At 35.6% G+C, this 16,579-nt stretch overlaps 1 protein-coding gene and 1 pseudogene across 1 annotated transcript in view; one reads left to right on the forward strand and one right to left on the reverse strand.

The window, feature by feature from the left end:
- The window catches only part of Il1rapl2 (interleukin 1 receptor accessory protein like 2), a 1,242,609-nt gene that overhangs the window by 1,111,105 nt on the left and 114,925 nt on the right, over positions 1-16,579 (forward strand). The window lies entirely within an intron of this gene.
- Positions 2,501-4,400, reverse strand: LOC118573931 (annotated as a pseudogene).

Here is a 16,579-nt window from a genome sequence, read left to right on the forward strand (position 1 = left end):
TAATAATTCTTCATGTTCTCTAAATAATATCCACATGATGAAACTACAACTTTCAAAGGGAAGAACTGTGGCTTCTAATACTATTGATACCAGCACAAATGTAAAGTACACAGTATGCTCACAATCAAGATATTACTCTATGGTGGGCTGCAGAGATAGGAGGGTGTGATTAGAACCAGTTAAGCTTGTATCTTTTGGTACCAATAATATGTTATCATTTTATTTACATCCATTATTGAGCATCTATTATACATCAAGGTCTGTGATCTCTGCAGATAAAGAAGAAAGGAAAATAATGCTCCTGCCTACAATATAGAAAGAGTTCTAAATGTACAGTAATTGAGGGGAAAAGAACAAAGGTATTCAAATGAAGCAAATGTTGAATGAAACAAAAGAACCAACACCAACCAAGTATCACACTAATTATTATTATTTAGTTCTAGACTAGGGAAAGGATGTCTTTGGAATTCATGAAAAGTGCCCTCCTTTTGGATCTTGAATACAATGTAGTTTATAAATATTTCATCTAATAATTTGGTGAGAAACTAGTCCTGGAAGTTTTTTCACCTGTGGTACTGTTTACTATTTTGAGTTAGAATGTTCTTTGTTAAATAATTAAAGGCCTTCCCTTGTACTCCTTCATTTTTTTGTATAAAAACATCTGTTCCAAAACACATGAAAAACTTAAAATGCATTAAAGGGCATGTTTCTGCCTTTCACCTTTGTTGCTCACTACTGTGGTTCAAAAAACACAACATTTTTTATCAACAGAAATTAGGCTAAATGAATTTTGATAAGTCTTGAGATTTGGGTTCTTCCTATCCTAACTGGGGCTAGACTCCAAGGAAATGTGGAACTTTCAGGAACTTTTAGAATTGATTAAGATGATGAATAAATCTTCGTGGTGCTCTGAAACAAAAGTCTCTTTGGTACTCATGAACGGACTGTTTGCTTTCCTTCTGACACTTTGGAATTATATTTGAATGCTTCTTTCTGTCTTAACCCAACCTTAGGAATATAAATTAGGCTAAATCCATATCACAAAAGGCAAACAATTCTGTTCCCAAAAGAGTCTAAAGTATCGCTTTTCTTTACTAAAGGCAAGCAAGTTTCTTAGACTGCGACTTAGAACTTATGAATCAAGCAGTAATGTCGGTCGAGGACAGTGGAAATCATGAAGCACCTCATATCTCCCCCTATACATTTCACCCCAACTTGTCCCAACCTGTACCATTCTGTATATGGGATATACTTGCTTCAATTATAAAATAAGCATTTCTCTCCTAAGTCTGAAATTGTTTTCTATATTGCCAATTATTTTGTGACATTTGGCTTGTTGAGCTTTATGATACTGTTCAGACAATATGTTGCTCTTACGTTCCAATGGATTTGTTTGGCTGCAAAAGAAATATTATGAACAGAGTGAATATATTTGCAGCAATCTGTGTCCCTTCAGTGTCAGAGAACAAAATGTAACACATTTTTAATGGAAAGAATCCATTTAACATTTCATCCGTTAAGCATGAATCCTTTGAACAGTGATACTTGGCTGATTAAATTAGATCACTGCTGTCAACTTGGTACAAATGAGAGAAACTTTTCTTTACCGTTCCAAAGACATATTTTCTGTCCACACTGAAATGTTGTTAAATTAGTCTGTGACTTTTAATTTTTTTATTACTCATTTTAAAAATCATATCATTTGGGATGGAAACAATTAGGGGGAAGTGAATGTTATACACAAATGTCTGCACCCTGCTATTATTATTTTTTCATTACAAATAAAAAGAGTCACTACATCTTAATAGCAAGTGTTCTTATGAAAGTATACCTATTTTTTCAAGTAAGCCACAAATGTATTAATAGAATTTGACTTTTCTTTAAATTGTCTTTTCTATAGTTAAAAATCCAAACAATTTTAAAACCACTTAATAAAGTTACACTTCATCACTTACACACTTAAAATACACACTTAATAGACCACTTATACACTTAAAAAGTTAAGACACCAGTCAGGTAATAAAATCCATATTATGAAATCAATATATTCTAAATTGCAAAGACACGACAAGTTCTGCAGAATATCTTTCATCAGAAAATGGAAGTTTCAATTTGCATGAACTTCTGTCAGGTATGATTAGGGTTTCCTTCACTGTTTTGAAGTCAAATTCATTTGAAGACATGTCTTATTGCACAGTAATTAGTGATGAGATGATAAAGTCTGTTCCTACACACTGAGTAGTATTAAGCCTGCAGTATTCTGGATGGTAGAAGGGACATTCCATTTTCTTAGAAGCTGGGAGGTAACAGAAGAGCTGACCAAACTGATGAATGAAACTAGAGTGGAAGTCAGTACTGGAATTCTACTCACATGAGTGAAGGGGGAATCTGGTTTCCTACACATAAATACACAATATTTAGAATGCAGACGCACAAATAAACAGTTTTCAGCAAATTTACAATGAGGGAAGGCTTTGAAAGGTCAAAATGGCATGGTGATCTACATACTCATCCTCAGTTTTGCCAGCAAGGCACTACTTGCTGTGCTCCAAAGTTTTTCTGGTTTCTCTGCCACACTCAGGAAATCAAGCTATCTGAACATCAGCTGCACCACTGTGGGGAGAGGAGACTGCTGAGTCGTTCATTTGAGGCTGCAGTTTGGTGTACCCGTTTCATTCAAAGCACATCTCTTCTTGATCTGACATGTATCCTGGTGGGCTGGAGACACCACCCAGTGTCTCTCTAAACTTGGGACTTGTATCTTTATCTGATTGTACAAGATTTTGTGTCTGCATAAGGTGTCCTGAAAGATACCCAAAGGATATCTACAAACTTCATCCCAAACTCATGTTTGATATTACTACTATTTCCTCAGACAGCTTTGACTTCTTCAGAATAAAGATCTTTGGTCTACATGGACTGTGGATTCCATGTCATAGTAATTTTGATTTACCTCTGTTTCTACCAGTTAAGATTACAATTGCCTGTATTGAGTTCCTTCCTTTTTTCTGTACTATCTCCTTTTGCTTCCTGGACTATTTCTGCTAGTAATTTTTCTTGAGAATAAGTTCTGGGAGCAACCGGCAATGTCTGTTTCTGTGGAACTCAGGCTTTGCTGGTACAGACATGTTACTGGACATGCTTCCTGTTTAGGAGACATAGCCAGTATCTTCCTCCTCTCCTCCATCATGACTAATTTTTTTTGTCTTTGTTGTTGTTTTACTTTATCAACTAAGCTTACGGCAGCAACTTCCTTTCCTGAGAGTTTTTGTCCTCAATACTAATTTATCTAAGTTGCTTTTGAAGAAGGGACTGTAAGTTTCTTCTATGCTGCTAAGCACTTCTGGCTCACACCAATGTGTTGTTTCTATCTGGTTCACACAAATGTCCAGTTTGTATCTGGCTCACACTAATGTCAGTTTGTATCTGATCCACACAAATGTCCAGTTTGTATCTTCTCCACATGAATTCCAGTTTGTATCTGGTTCACACAAATGCCCAGTTTGTATCTAGTCCACATAAATGTCCAGTCTATACTGGTCCACATGAATGTCCAGTTTGTATCAGGTCCACATGAATGTCCAGTTTGTATCTACTCCACATGAATGTCCAGTTTGTACACTGGCTCTTCTGTAATCCAGTTGCTTTTCTGTGAAACCTGTTTTGCAACTGCTGAAGTCGCAGCCTGTTTAAATGAGTACCCGTATCTGCATTTCTACTTGCAGATGGTTGATAAATCTCAGTAGAAGGATGAGAAGAACCGTATGTATGTGTCACTGTAGGTTTCTGCTGAGATAAAGAATTCTCTTGCACAGAACCGAGGTCTTCATCAATGAGATCATCTGGTTCTGGCTTGATAGGAATCACATCTTCAAAGGGTGCTGGTTCCCTCAGAGGTTTCCCTGTTGACATTAGCTGGATTTGAAGCTCTGGCATCATAAGTCTGTCTGATGTTGGTGAATTCCTGCTCCTGTGAATGTGTAGAAACTCTGGAATCCTGTTGTTTTTTTTTTTTTTTTTTTTTTTCTGGTCTAGAGTTCGAAAGGGCAAGGGGAGGGACTGACTGCAGCTTCATGCCCTATCTCATCTTCCAGACTAAAACCCGTCTGGTTTGGAGACATGTTACTATCAAAGATACTGGTATCAGAAGACTTTTGACTGGAACTCTCAGTTGTAACAGATTGAAGTTTATCTAATACACCATGAAGCCCACATAAGCTCCTAATTCTTGCAATTTCCCCTTAATAGCACTCCAGCTCTTGCAGCTGATCTCAGTGTCAATTGACGTGGCTCAGTGACAGGTAGTCAGGACAGCACTATGCTGATCTTTGGTTACCCGGAGCCCACAAGCTGCTACCCAGAAGCCTGCCCACAGCTGCAGTTTCGCCCCTGCTCTTCATTGTGGATGTGATGTTTTAAGTTTCCGCTTTGACCTCCCTGCAATAATGGTCTGTAACCTAGAATTGTAAGCCATGTAATCCCTTCATTCCCCTATGTTGTTTTTTTGTAAGAGGATTTGTTGAAACAACAAAAGTGAAAGTAGAACACACAGTAAAGAACCAGGGCCTCCTACTAATGGCCTTATAAGTGAGCCATCTTTAAATGTATCCTAAAACTTCAGTCTAAAAGTTTAAATGGCTACTGTGGTGGTTCATTTAAATTGCCAATCTGATTGGATTAAGAATTGCCTAAGGCATAAATGAGTAACAACTTTGGGTTTCCAGAGAAGATGAAAGATCCCTACTGCACACCCTAGTATGCATCCTGATCCATTCAAATGTGGGCGAGTTGAGCCACTCCCACCAATATATCTTTCCTTCCTTGATGGACTATTCTCTGAAACCATGAGCTGAAATCAACCCTCTATGTTTCCCGTTGCTTCTTGTTAGGTGTTCAGTCACAGTCGCAGCGATGAACAATTGCTATCGGAAATGCTATGTCAGTCAGTAGTTTAACTGACAATTCCAGAGAGATTCTGAGCCAGAAGCATCTAACTAAACCATTGAAATCCCCATCCAGAGCCAGAAAATGGTGGCGCATGCCTTTAATCCCAGCACTCAGGAGGCAGAGATTCGCAGATCTCAGTGAGTTCAAGGCCAGCCTGGTCTACAGAGCAAGTTCCAGGATAGGACTACACAGAGAAAATTTGTCTTAAAAAAGAAAGAGAGAGAGAGAGAGAGAGAGAGAGAGAGAGAGAGAGAGAGAGAGAGAGAGAGAAATTCCCATACAACCAAAGATGAATGATAAATGATTGTTACTTTAAGACACTGAGTTTTAGAGTATTTTGTTACAAGAGAACTAATAATAATAAAACCAATAAAAACTGCCAGGCCTAAACAGTTAGACTATCACTACTCTGAAATCCCTATAAAAATATTTTTTTCTGTGTACATACCTACAACAGATAAACAACAATTTAAACTATTATATAAAAAGGGTTTTCATGTTTTATGTAGTTGTCTTGATAACTCATAACCTAAACAGTTAAGTCTCACATGAAAGGAAATGACCCCTGCAGTTCTTTGTGTGGTTTTGTGAACATTCCCCTGTCCACTTTGGCACATCTAATGGAGTCTGGGCACTACAGGCAACTGAGGAATATTGAGAACGGAAGAAATAGTCTTCCGGAGGGAAGAGCACACCAACTGGTTGTCCAGCACCAAGTAGTCAGCCCTGAAAACATGAACACAAATAACATTATACAGACTAAGCTGGATATATTTAGGAGTATGTTTTATATACATATATGTGTGCAATGACAATGAAAAACAGGCTAAAAATTTGAAAAGGAGAAGTCTATGGAAGTGTTTTGAGGGAGGAAGGGAAAGACAGAAATATTGTAATCATAATCTCAAAAATAAAAAATGTAAAAAAAAACAAATGACTCTATGAGCCCATGACCTTGTTATTTTCCCCTCCCTCTCTCTTTCTCTGTGTGTTTGTGTGTGTGTATTCTTTTATCCATTTTAGTAAAGCAGCATGTTGCATTGTTTTTCCTCCTATCATTTGGGAGAATAAAGATAAACTAAGAAAAACTGTTACTTTTTTATGGATGGACTTTTAAAACACTTGACCTTTAAAAAAGCTACATCCACCATAATATCATTTAACATTACTTGTTTTATGAAAAGGACAAATAATAAGATGTTTTATTTCATTTTGAAAGATTATATAAGATTAAATTACATTATGAATTATTTATTGAGTGACTGAAATAAAAATATTGATTTGCCATCTTGTCATATGTTTACTGAACTTGATTTAGGTTTTATCAAATCTTTGTAGTTTTCTCAAAATGAGTTTTTCTTTATCTGACAAAGCATGAACTAAGAAAATATAGAAATAGTACTAACTTGCCACAATCTCAATGCTAACACACACACACACACACACACACACACACACACACATTTAAGTTGGTTATGACTAGTCCAGGGTGCATAGAAAGACACTGTAACAAAAATAAAAATCAAACAAATAATTAACATTTCTTTTTAAAAATAATTTCAAGCAGCTTCAACATAGCTAGAATTATTTTGATAGCAAAGAACTGCTCACAGTAGATTTTTTCTTTATATTTTCTATAATGCTTGCAACATAAATATCTCTTTTTATAATGATTCCAACAGATCTTTACATTAAAAAATATAGAGATTCTTATCCTTGATAAACAAATAAGCCAAAAAAATTTTTCATGTTGAAAATTTTTTCTTCGGTCCTCTTTTAGAATACCATTGGTTTCCGGAACACATATTAATTAGTTCCAAATTACAGAAAAGAGAAAGCATTATATATCAATAATATATGTATAAAAGCCTGGCTTGTGTCATCCAGAAATCAACCACAGTTCCCAAAGGCCAAGTATATAAGGTTATTTCATGTCTTGAAAGAAAAAAAAAAAAAACAAGCATCACAATATTCTTGTATTGCTGCTTTATTTTCATTTTTACATGCAAATAAACTTTTCTAATTAATCTTTCTTATTGAGAAAATTGTACAATCACATCTATTTGAGTGTAATAAATCATACATGAAAGATGGACAAGATGGCTCATTAAGTAAAAGTGCTGGCTGAGCACGCCTGACAATCTGAGTACAGGGTAGAAGGACAGAACTGACTCAGAAAGATGAGCTCTGACTTCTACATGTGCACAGTGGTACACACATATGCCCATACTTACATACATACATTAAACACAAGTACACCTATACAATAATAATAAATAAAATGTAAAAATAAATAGACTTAAATTTCTTAAATAAAGAGAAAACTACTTCTACTGAAGCATATTATGCACTTTCTACTCAGATTCCTGTAGAGGAAAACCTTTTCCTGTACTATCTCACCTAGTGTACTAATTCTGATGCATTATCATGACACAAGCAGGTTCTACTGACAAAGGTCATTCATGTTCCTTTTTATAGAAACAGCCAAGTTCTTTCAATCCCATCTCCTGGAAACCACTAAATTTCAATCTGCTTCCGTAATTATATCATATTGACAGTGTTAACAATGTCTAATCTTTGGGACTAGCTTACATTCATCCTACTTTCCTGGTGATTCATCCAAGTTACATTACCCATTAATCAGCAGCTTGTTCTTTTGTTGTTAGTGTTTAGTATCATGTATGTACAAATGCTTATTTAAGCATTATCAGTTGATAGATACCCGGGATGTTTCCAGATTTGGGTCACTATGAATAAAGCCTATATAAGCATACATAGTCAAATGTTTATGTATGACAATACAGTTTTTCATGCGAATATTCCTAGATATAGGCTCAGGTGTATCATTGCTGAGTCACATAGTTTATGTTCTTGGAGAATTTTATATATATAATGGATATACAGTGGAATATGACCCCATCCACCCCATTCTCTAACTCCCCATGGCTTATTCAACATATCCTTCTCCTAGCTCCTTTTTTATTTATGATAACTCACTAAGTCTAATTAGTGCTGACTTTATATTCATAGATAAAGATGCCCTCTAATGAAGTATAAGAAACCTACAAATGGCCACACCTCCAAAGAAGGTTTTTACTTTCAGGTCACAGTATTGGTTTGCTCTCTGGCCCATTGCTTACTTTATGACCTCTATGGGTGTTGAAAATGGAACACACATATCAAAACTAATATATAAAAATGTGACAAAATATATAACATTTGTCTTTCTGAATCTAAGTTGCCTTACTCAGAGTGAATATTTCCAGCTTCATTCATTTACCTTCATGAATTATTGTTTTTCTTAACAGTTAAATAATATTGACTTGTATAATGTGCCTCATTTTCATTATCTATTCATCAGTTGATGAGCATCTATGTCATTTCCATTTCCTAAATATTGTGAATAGAAAAACAATAAACATGAATAAGTAGATATCTCTATAGCAGGGTAAAGAGTCCTTTGTATAGATATACAAGTGTGGTGTCCTGATTGTTGTTGTTGTTGTTGTTTTATCAGCAGGGCATAAGCTACAGTTATCTGGGAATAGGCATTTCAATTTGAAAAATGACTCTATGCAGACTACCTGTAGGCAAGTCTATAGGACATTTTCTTGATTAATGCTTGATATGGAAGGGCCTGGCCCACTCTAGGTGGTACCATTCTTGGCCAGGTTATGCTAGGGTATAGAAGGATGTAAACTGAGCAAGCCAGTCAGCAGTGTTCCTCTATAGCTTCTGTTTCAGTTCCTGTCTCCAGTTTCCTGCCTTGTGTTCTTGCTTTGACTTCCCTCAGTGATGGCATGTGAATTGAGAGTTGTAAGACAAAATCAAACTTTTTTTTTCTCCAAGTTGCTTTGGGTTGTGATGTTTTATCACAGCAATAGAAAACCTAAGACAAGTGAGATCGATGAAGCATGTAGTAGCTCTATTTCTAGCTTTCTAACAAAACTCCACACTGATTTTCATAGTGGCTACATCAATTTGCACTCCTGCCAATAGTGAATATGTGTTGGTCTCTCCTCAACTGTGCCAGCATTTGTTATTTATTTCTTTCTGTTGTCCCTGATTTGTTTATTTTATCTTAGCCATTCTGGTTGGAGTAATACAGAATCTCAAGCTAGCTTTAATTTTCATTTTCCATGCAACTAAGGCTATTAAACAGTCTTAAAAATGTTTGCCAGCCATTTGTATTTTGTCTTTTGAGAACTCTCTGTTTAGCTCCATGACCCATTTTTAATTACACTGTTTGTTTTCTTAATGTTTAGTTTTTTGTGTTCTTTGTACGTTCTGATACTAACCTGTCATGTGTATAATGAGTAAAGTTATTTCTTCCATTCTATAGGCTGCCTCTTCACCTGAATTATTCTGTCCTTGTTCTTTTTTTAATGTAAGCAATTAGTGCCATAAACTTTCCTCTTAGGAGCACCTTCATTGTGCCCTATAGACGTTACTATGCTGTTTTTATTTTCATTCACTTCCAAGATTTTGTTTTTATTTCCTTCTAGATTTTTTAAATGATTCAATTATCATTCAGTAGTTTGTTGGTTAGTCTTCAAGAATTGGTGCACTTTCTCTAGTTTTTATTGATGTTTATATCCAGCATTATTTCATTGTGGTGAGATAGAATACAGGATGTCATTTCAATTTTCCTGTGTTTTTGAGAATTTCTTTACACCCTATATATGGACCACTTTGAGGAATGTTTCACAGCTGCTGAGAAGAATGTATATTCTTTTGTATTTGTTTGGGGGTTTTCTGTAGGAATCTGTTAGATCCATTTTATTTGTGTCATTTAACTACAGGGTTTCTCTAGTTTATTTGCCGAGAGTGAGGTATTTAAACCACTTACAATCACTGTCCTTGCGCCAATGTGTAGTTTTTGATTGAATAATGTTTCTTTTATAAAACTGAGTGAGTACCCCTGTGTTTGTTACATATATGTTTATGACTGTCATATCCTTTGGATGGATTTTTTTTCATTTAATGAGTGTAAAATGCACTTCCTTGTCTTTTCTGACTGGTTCTGATTTGAGGTGTATTTGGTCATATATTAGATTAGCTACACCTGCTTTTTTCTCAGTTCAATTTTCTTGGGGTCCCCCTTTACATCTTTTAACCCTGACATGGTAACTATTTTTGATAGTGAGGTGTGTTTCCTAAAAGCAGCAAAAAACTGAATCCTGTTAAATAGTCTAGTCTGCTAATCTGTATCTTTTTATTGGTGGATTGAGACCATTAGTATTCAGGAATTATTGAAAGATGTGTACTTATTCCTGTGATTTTGTTGGTTTTGTAGTGTTTTCTCAAACCTCTTTTGATTACTTGTCCTGGAAATATTTACTTGTTCCTATGACATCTTGTTTGTGTTCATCCTTCTCTTCAGATTTAAGTATTCCTCCCAGTATCCTGACTTTTAGTCATAAAATCTGTTTTTATCAGGTGTGGTGATATTTTATTTGTGCTGAAATGTGGTGATATTTTATTTGTGCTTTAATAAATAAAGCTTGCCTGTACATCAGAGGAAAAAGCCAGCCACAACACAGAAGTCATGCAGTGTTAGCACATGCCTTTAATCCTATCACATGGCAGGCAGGATTTCTGTGTGTTCAAGGCCACACTGGAAACAGAGCCAGGTGTGGTGGCACATGCCTTAAATTCCAAAGCTAGTTAACCTTGGAGGTCTGGAGGTCTGTACAGACAGACAGGAAGTGACAGAGTTGTGTAGGAAGAGGAAGTGATGTAGCTGAATGGAGAGAGCAAATCAGATGGCAGAACAGCAAAGCATACAGACAGGAAGTAAGCAACATTTGGAAGCTGCAGAGTTGGTGAGGTAAGGTTGGCGGCTGGTTTTACCAATTTTCCTGATCTCTCTAAGGCTTTCACCCCTATATTTAGCACCATGTTTCTTCTTCTTCTTCTTCTTCTTCTTCTTCTTCTTCTTCTTCTTCTTCTTCTTCTTCTTCTTCTTTTATTCTAATAAGACCATTTAGAAATTCATCTACAATCGTGGAAAGTCTTAATTTCTCCATTAATTTTAATAATTAGTTATTTGCGGTATAAGAGTATTGACAGTTGTGGTCTTTCAGGACTTTCAGGACTTTCAATGACATGCTGGCTTTATATGTTCTTGTTGAATAATCAGTAGTTAATCTAGTAAGCCTGCCTTTGTAAGTGTCATGACTTTTCTCACTTGAAGCTTTCAATACCCATTCTTTACTCTGTAGTTTTAATGTTTTAACTGTAATAATATCATGGAGAAATTCTCTTGTCCTTTCGGTGTTCTGTAGGCCTCTTATACCTGGATAAGCAAATATTTCTCTAGGTTTGGGAAATTTTATTTTATGATTTTACTGAAGATGTGTCCAGTGTAATTCACTGTAATGAGGTCTTTTCATGGTATTCCAAACCTCACTCTCACTCATGTTCTGTTCATTTATATTTCTCATTGACTTTTCCTGCCAACCACTCTACTTTGTCTTTCATTCCTTTCAACAACATCTATTTAGTTGTTCATGCTTTCCACTAAGTTATGGAGGTTTTAATCTCCAGCATATTTCACTTTGGAATTTCTGAAAACTTCAATCTCTATTTCCATATTTTCAATTGACTTTCTTATTTCATTCATCTCTTTTTCTTCTTTGAGTTTTTATTTTAAACCTTGTTAAAATAAATCTTTTGAGTTCTTTGTCTTAAAGTTCTTTCATGTCATTCTCACTAGGGGCCAATACTATGGAACTTGAGTTTTTTTGAGATGGAATAATTTGGGGGTTTTATATTATTTTATTTATATATTGAGATTTGTGTGCATCTGGGGGTATTTTGTTGGATGAGTTTTTCTGGTTTTTGTTTTTTGTTTGTTTTGTACAAGTCGCATTACTTCTTTTCAGTGGAAATGCTTACAATGTTTAGTAAGGGGCTAATCCATAGCAACATTTTGATCACAATTTCCCTTCTTTATCTTATATTTTGGGATATAGTCTCTGTCTCAGGTCTCCTCTTTCTCTGCTACAGTCTAATGCCTTCAACCATTCTATAAAGGAATCTGCAACACATTTCTCCTAATATTGTGTACTGGTCCTGGGTCTCAAGGCCAGATAGTGCTACTAGATAGTTCCAGTCCAGCAGTTGACAGGACTCAGGACTCTGGGTCACCTGTATGACTGCAGAGTCCCTGGTGAGGATCTGGAAAGTCTTGGAGGGGGGAAATGGACCAAGAGTGATATTTGTCCTTGACAAGCAGCCCCAGGATTTGGGGAACGCTAATGAAACCTAATGAAGGGGGCAGTGAAGGAAAATGCAAATTTACATCACCTGTGATGTCTACAGGGTCCCAGCCATGGAGCCTTCTGGGATAAGGCAACTTTTAAAGTGAGGGAGATAGACTGAGAGTAAGTGACAGTCTCTGGCAAGCAGCCTTGAACTTAGGGAACCCAAATTTACTTCCTCTAATGTTATTTTCAGACCTTCTAAGTCTTCCTATTAGTTTATTGAGGCCTACAAGTTTTTCTTTGTAACAGGTACATTTTGGAATCAGTATCTGTTGGTACTCTGTTTTTATTTAATTTGAGATATTCCTATTTGGGCTTTGACTAGAAAATTTCCAATAAAACTTGGACATTTTTACTTAAACCTCCTGTCTTGAATGGCTTCATCAAGTGTGGATTCCTGGTTCTTCCACATTTCTATCAGTATCGTGGTGTGAATGGCCTCATTATCACCTGGCAATGGTGAAGGGCTTCATATAATAAAAACCCAGTGGAAAAATAGAGAGATGCCTCATTGTAGTTGGCTAGAAGTCCATAATCCAATGACACTTCAAACATTTTAGGACAAGGGAGTGTAGTTATTATTAATAACTGGAAGGATAAAAAATCTTGGCTTCCTATTTGGCTGCCTCTAATACCATGCTAATATTTTTGTAATACCTTGTATAGTACTTTAAGAGTGACTGTCTAGGCTCTCCATTTGGCATCATTTGCTAGTATAGGCAGGTAAGAGCACTATTTTTTCTGTGATATTTGGGATATTAGGATAAATAATGACTTTTTCTATCTTGTTATATTGTCCCTTTCATTCCAGTTTACCTAGAGAAAGCAGGCATATTGTAGACTTTCCTGTCTATTCCTACTGACATTTCCTAGTTTCTATGTTTCATAACTCTTGAATATATGAGGCATGAAGTGAGCCAGTACCATGACATAATATGACCTAAGTGTCTTTCATCTTTTCTTTACTTTTCAGAGTCTGCTCATGTATTTTATACAAAATAGCCAGATATCTTAGCTGTAATTAGTGGGAGAAATATCTGCTCCCTATTTCTTGAAGAAGGCTTCACAAACTATGATCTTATTTTATTTTATGTTTGTACATAATGGGTTTCTTTATGACATTTTCATACATGTACACAGTTGTACTTTGCTCATATTTCTTCTCTACCTTATCTATCCCTTCCTGCTCCTTCCTACTGATGCCCATTTTCCACTAAATAGTAACCCCTCTACCTTCATGATTTCTCTCTATATATATGTATGTATGAATGTATATGTATGTGAATGAATGGATGCCTAGGCATATGGATGTAAATAGTATTTTTCTTCTCTATACATTATTTCTTTTTCCCCATTCAAGACTCTTTGTTTTCCCCACACTTATAATTTCATATCTTATATATATATATATGTGTGTGTGTGTTTATTTTTAAAATCAACATTCAACATATGAAAGGAAAACTTCCAAAATTTATGTCTTTAAGTTTGGTTTAGAAACAGAAACTGCCTACAATTAAGTTTTTGTCCCATTGGCAGCAAGTAATGAGCTCCTTCAAGATTACCAAAATATCACAGACAATACTAAAACTCATTCATACTAGTTTCAATTTAATGATAGTTTGAAACAGGATGCTGGTGGTGGCAAATAGTCTCTCAAACACAATTTGTCTTTTATTGGTGGTTGATGCATTAGTTATTTTCTGTTGCTGTTAGAAACAACCACCACACAAAGTGACTTATGGAAGATTTTATTTTGGTTTGCAGTTCTATGAGGATTAGGGGTCCTTCTCAGTGGAGAAACACAGCAACAAGCAGCCGGCAGAATAGCAGGGACAGGAAATTGAGAAATACATACGTACTTTACTACAAGAAAGAAGCAGAGAGAGCAAGCTGGAAGTAGGGTGAGAGTTTAGAATATCAAACTCCCAGTGGTGTAGTACTTTCTCCGTTAAAGCTGCACTTCCTAAACACCTTCAAAAAGCAACAACGGATAGAGACTAAGTTCAGATACTCAAGGCTATGGGACATTTGTTACACAAACCACTGCAGCTGCAAAACGGGAGAGCTTTCCATTTTCTCCTGAGTGATCAGAGTTCATTAAGAGGAGTCCACAAAATATCTGTCATTTTCTTAATGGCATCAAACTCATGAGATTCCATTTAAAGACTTCTCAGAGGCAAGCACAATGGGGTTAAACTAAGAAATATGGGAAAACATATTCTCTTTTACCTAATGATCTCTTTAGCCAAATGGAATCTTTATCACTTGAACATCTGTTTCTCTGGAGGGACCTGATTAAGATTATTGCTATAAATCTTGGGAAATTGCTTCAACATTAGACTCTGCTTGGCATGAAATTGTAGGGCTATTCTACTCAAATTGCAGGAAATGTAATGAATATCCTTTTCAATAACTGTATAGCAACAAGTAATGTGTAACTATAATGCTTGTAAAAACCAGAATATAATTTCATATTTTTCATTTTCTTTCACTAGTATCAATATAACAGAGAAACAGAAAAGTACCTAGACATAATGCCTTAGTGACCACATATTTATTATTAATAATCAAGTAGCACATAAATATTTTCTTAAATGGTATTTAGTAAGTTATAAAGTAATTTCATTATTTTTGCTATATATTATGTGAGGCACACATCCCATTAAAAAATCAAATACTTTTTAGGTTGTTACTATTGTTTATTTGGTTATTAACATTTATTATTAACTTTTTATTAACATTTATATCATACTAAAGAGTCATTTTCTTGTGTAAAGGAAAAATGTGAAAGAAATATTTTCATTTCTCTTTTTTCCAGATCTATGCTTTGAAAATTTTAAAGATGGTCATTTATATTAAGAGCAAATTGTCACCAAAATTTCTGAATCAAGGAAAATGTCACTAAGAATTTAAGAAAAGTTTTCCTCCTTTTCATTAAAGTAAATATTGAATCCCACCGGATATGTAAACCTGGCCTGAATTTTGTATTAAAAAGGTTTTTTCCACACAATATATTTTGATCAGATTTCCCCTCCCCCTACTCCTCCCAGCTCCTCCCCAGCTTCCTGCCCACCAACTTTATGTTCTTTCCTCTTTCTCTTTAAAACAAATAAATCACAAAAACAAAAATCAAAACAAAAATAACCAATAAGACAAAAAATGCCAGAATAAAACAGAAATAAACAAAAAGCCTCTGCACACACATAAAAAATTTAAGTTCAATTTGATTTGGCCAACTACTTCCTATGCATGGGACCTGCCCTGGTGTGGTTGTATATCCATTGAGATTCTATTGGAGAAAACTGATACTGCCTTTGCCAGCAAGTATCAATTGCTAATAGCTCCTTTGTTAGGCTTGGTACATCCTACTCTCAGTGATGGGACTCCATCTGGTATAAATCAGTGCAGGTCTTGTGTGTAGTGCTATAATCTCTGTAAGCTCATATATACATCTGTCCTGTAGAGTCTGGAAGACACTGTTTCTGTGAAAATATCTATCACCTCTGGTTCTTATATTCTCTCTGCCTCCTCTTCTGCATAGATCCCTGAGCCCTGAGGAGAGAGGTTTGATGAAGACATCCCATTTAGGGCTGAGAGCTCCAAAGCCTTTCAATCTCTGTACACTGTCCATTTGTGGGCCTCTGTGTTAATTCCCATCTATTATAAAAAAGAAGTTTCTTTGGTTAGAGTTGAAAGAGGCACTGATTTATGAGTACAGCAATATGTCATTAGGAGTTAATTTATTGCCAAGTCCCTTTAGCAGAATAATAGTACTAGATTTTCCCCTGGGCCCATCACTGATCTAGTCTCAGATTCTTGGCCAGCTTAGCAGTGTCAGGTACGGGTTCCATGTCATATAGTAGTCCTTAAATCCAATTTAAAAGTAGTTTGTTTTACCATAACATTTGTGCCACTATTGCATCAGTGGGTATATCTTCTAGGCAGGTCATTAACATAGATCACAAGGTTTGTACCTGGATTAGATTGAGGATTACCTTTCCCTTAAACAAATGCCTATGATGATCAACTAGCAAAGATGAAGTTTCCTTTGATTAGTGCTTATTTATACCCCAGCACATTATCATACAGTCCTAAAGTTTATATGGTAATGTGAACTAAACCTATGTTCTGGTATGTGGGCAGAGGCCATCATGTCACAGTGAAGCAAATGTAAAATACAAAAGAGAAAAAGATTGGGAGCTCCCACAATTATCTTCACGAGCAGGTACCTCAGTTACCTAAAATTTCAAACTAAACTTTACTTCTTAAAGGTTCTCTAACCTTTCAATAGCATGAAGGTAGAAGCAAGCATTTAACAATCGACCTTTGGGAGACAAATAAAATCCAAACCAGAACAACTCTGT

The sequence above is a fragment of the Onychomys torridus genome, chromosome X, assembly GCF_903995425.1.
Source record: "Onychomys torridus chromosome X, mOncTor1.1, whole genome shotgun sequence".
In the NCBI taxonomy this organism is placed as follows: Eukaryota; Metazoa; Chordata; class Mammalia; order Rodentia; family Cricetidae; genus Onychomys; species Onychomys torridus.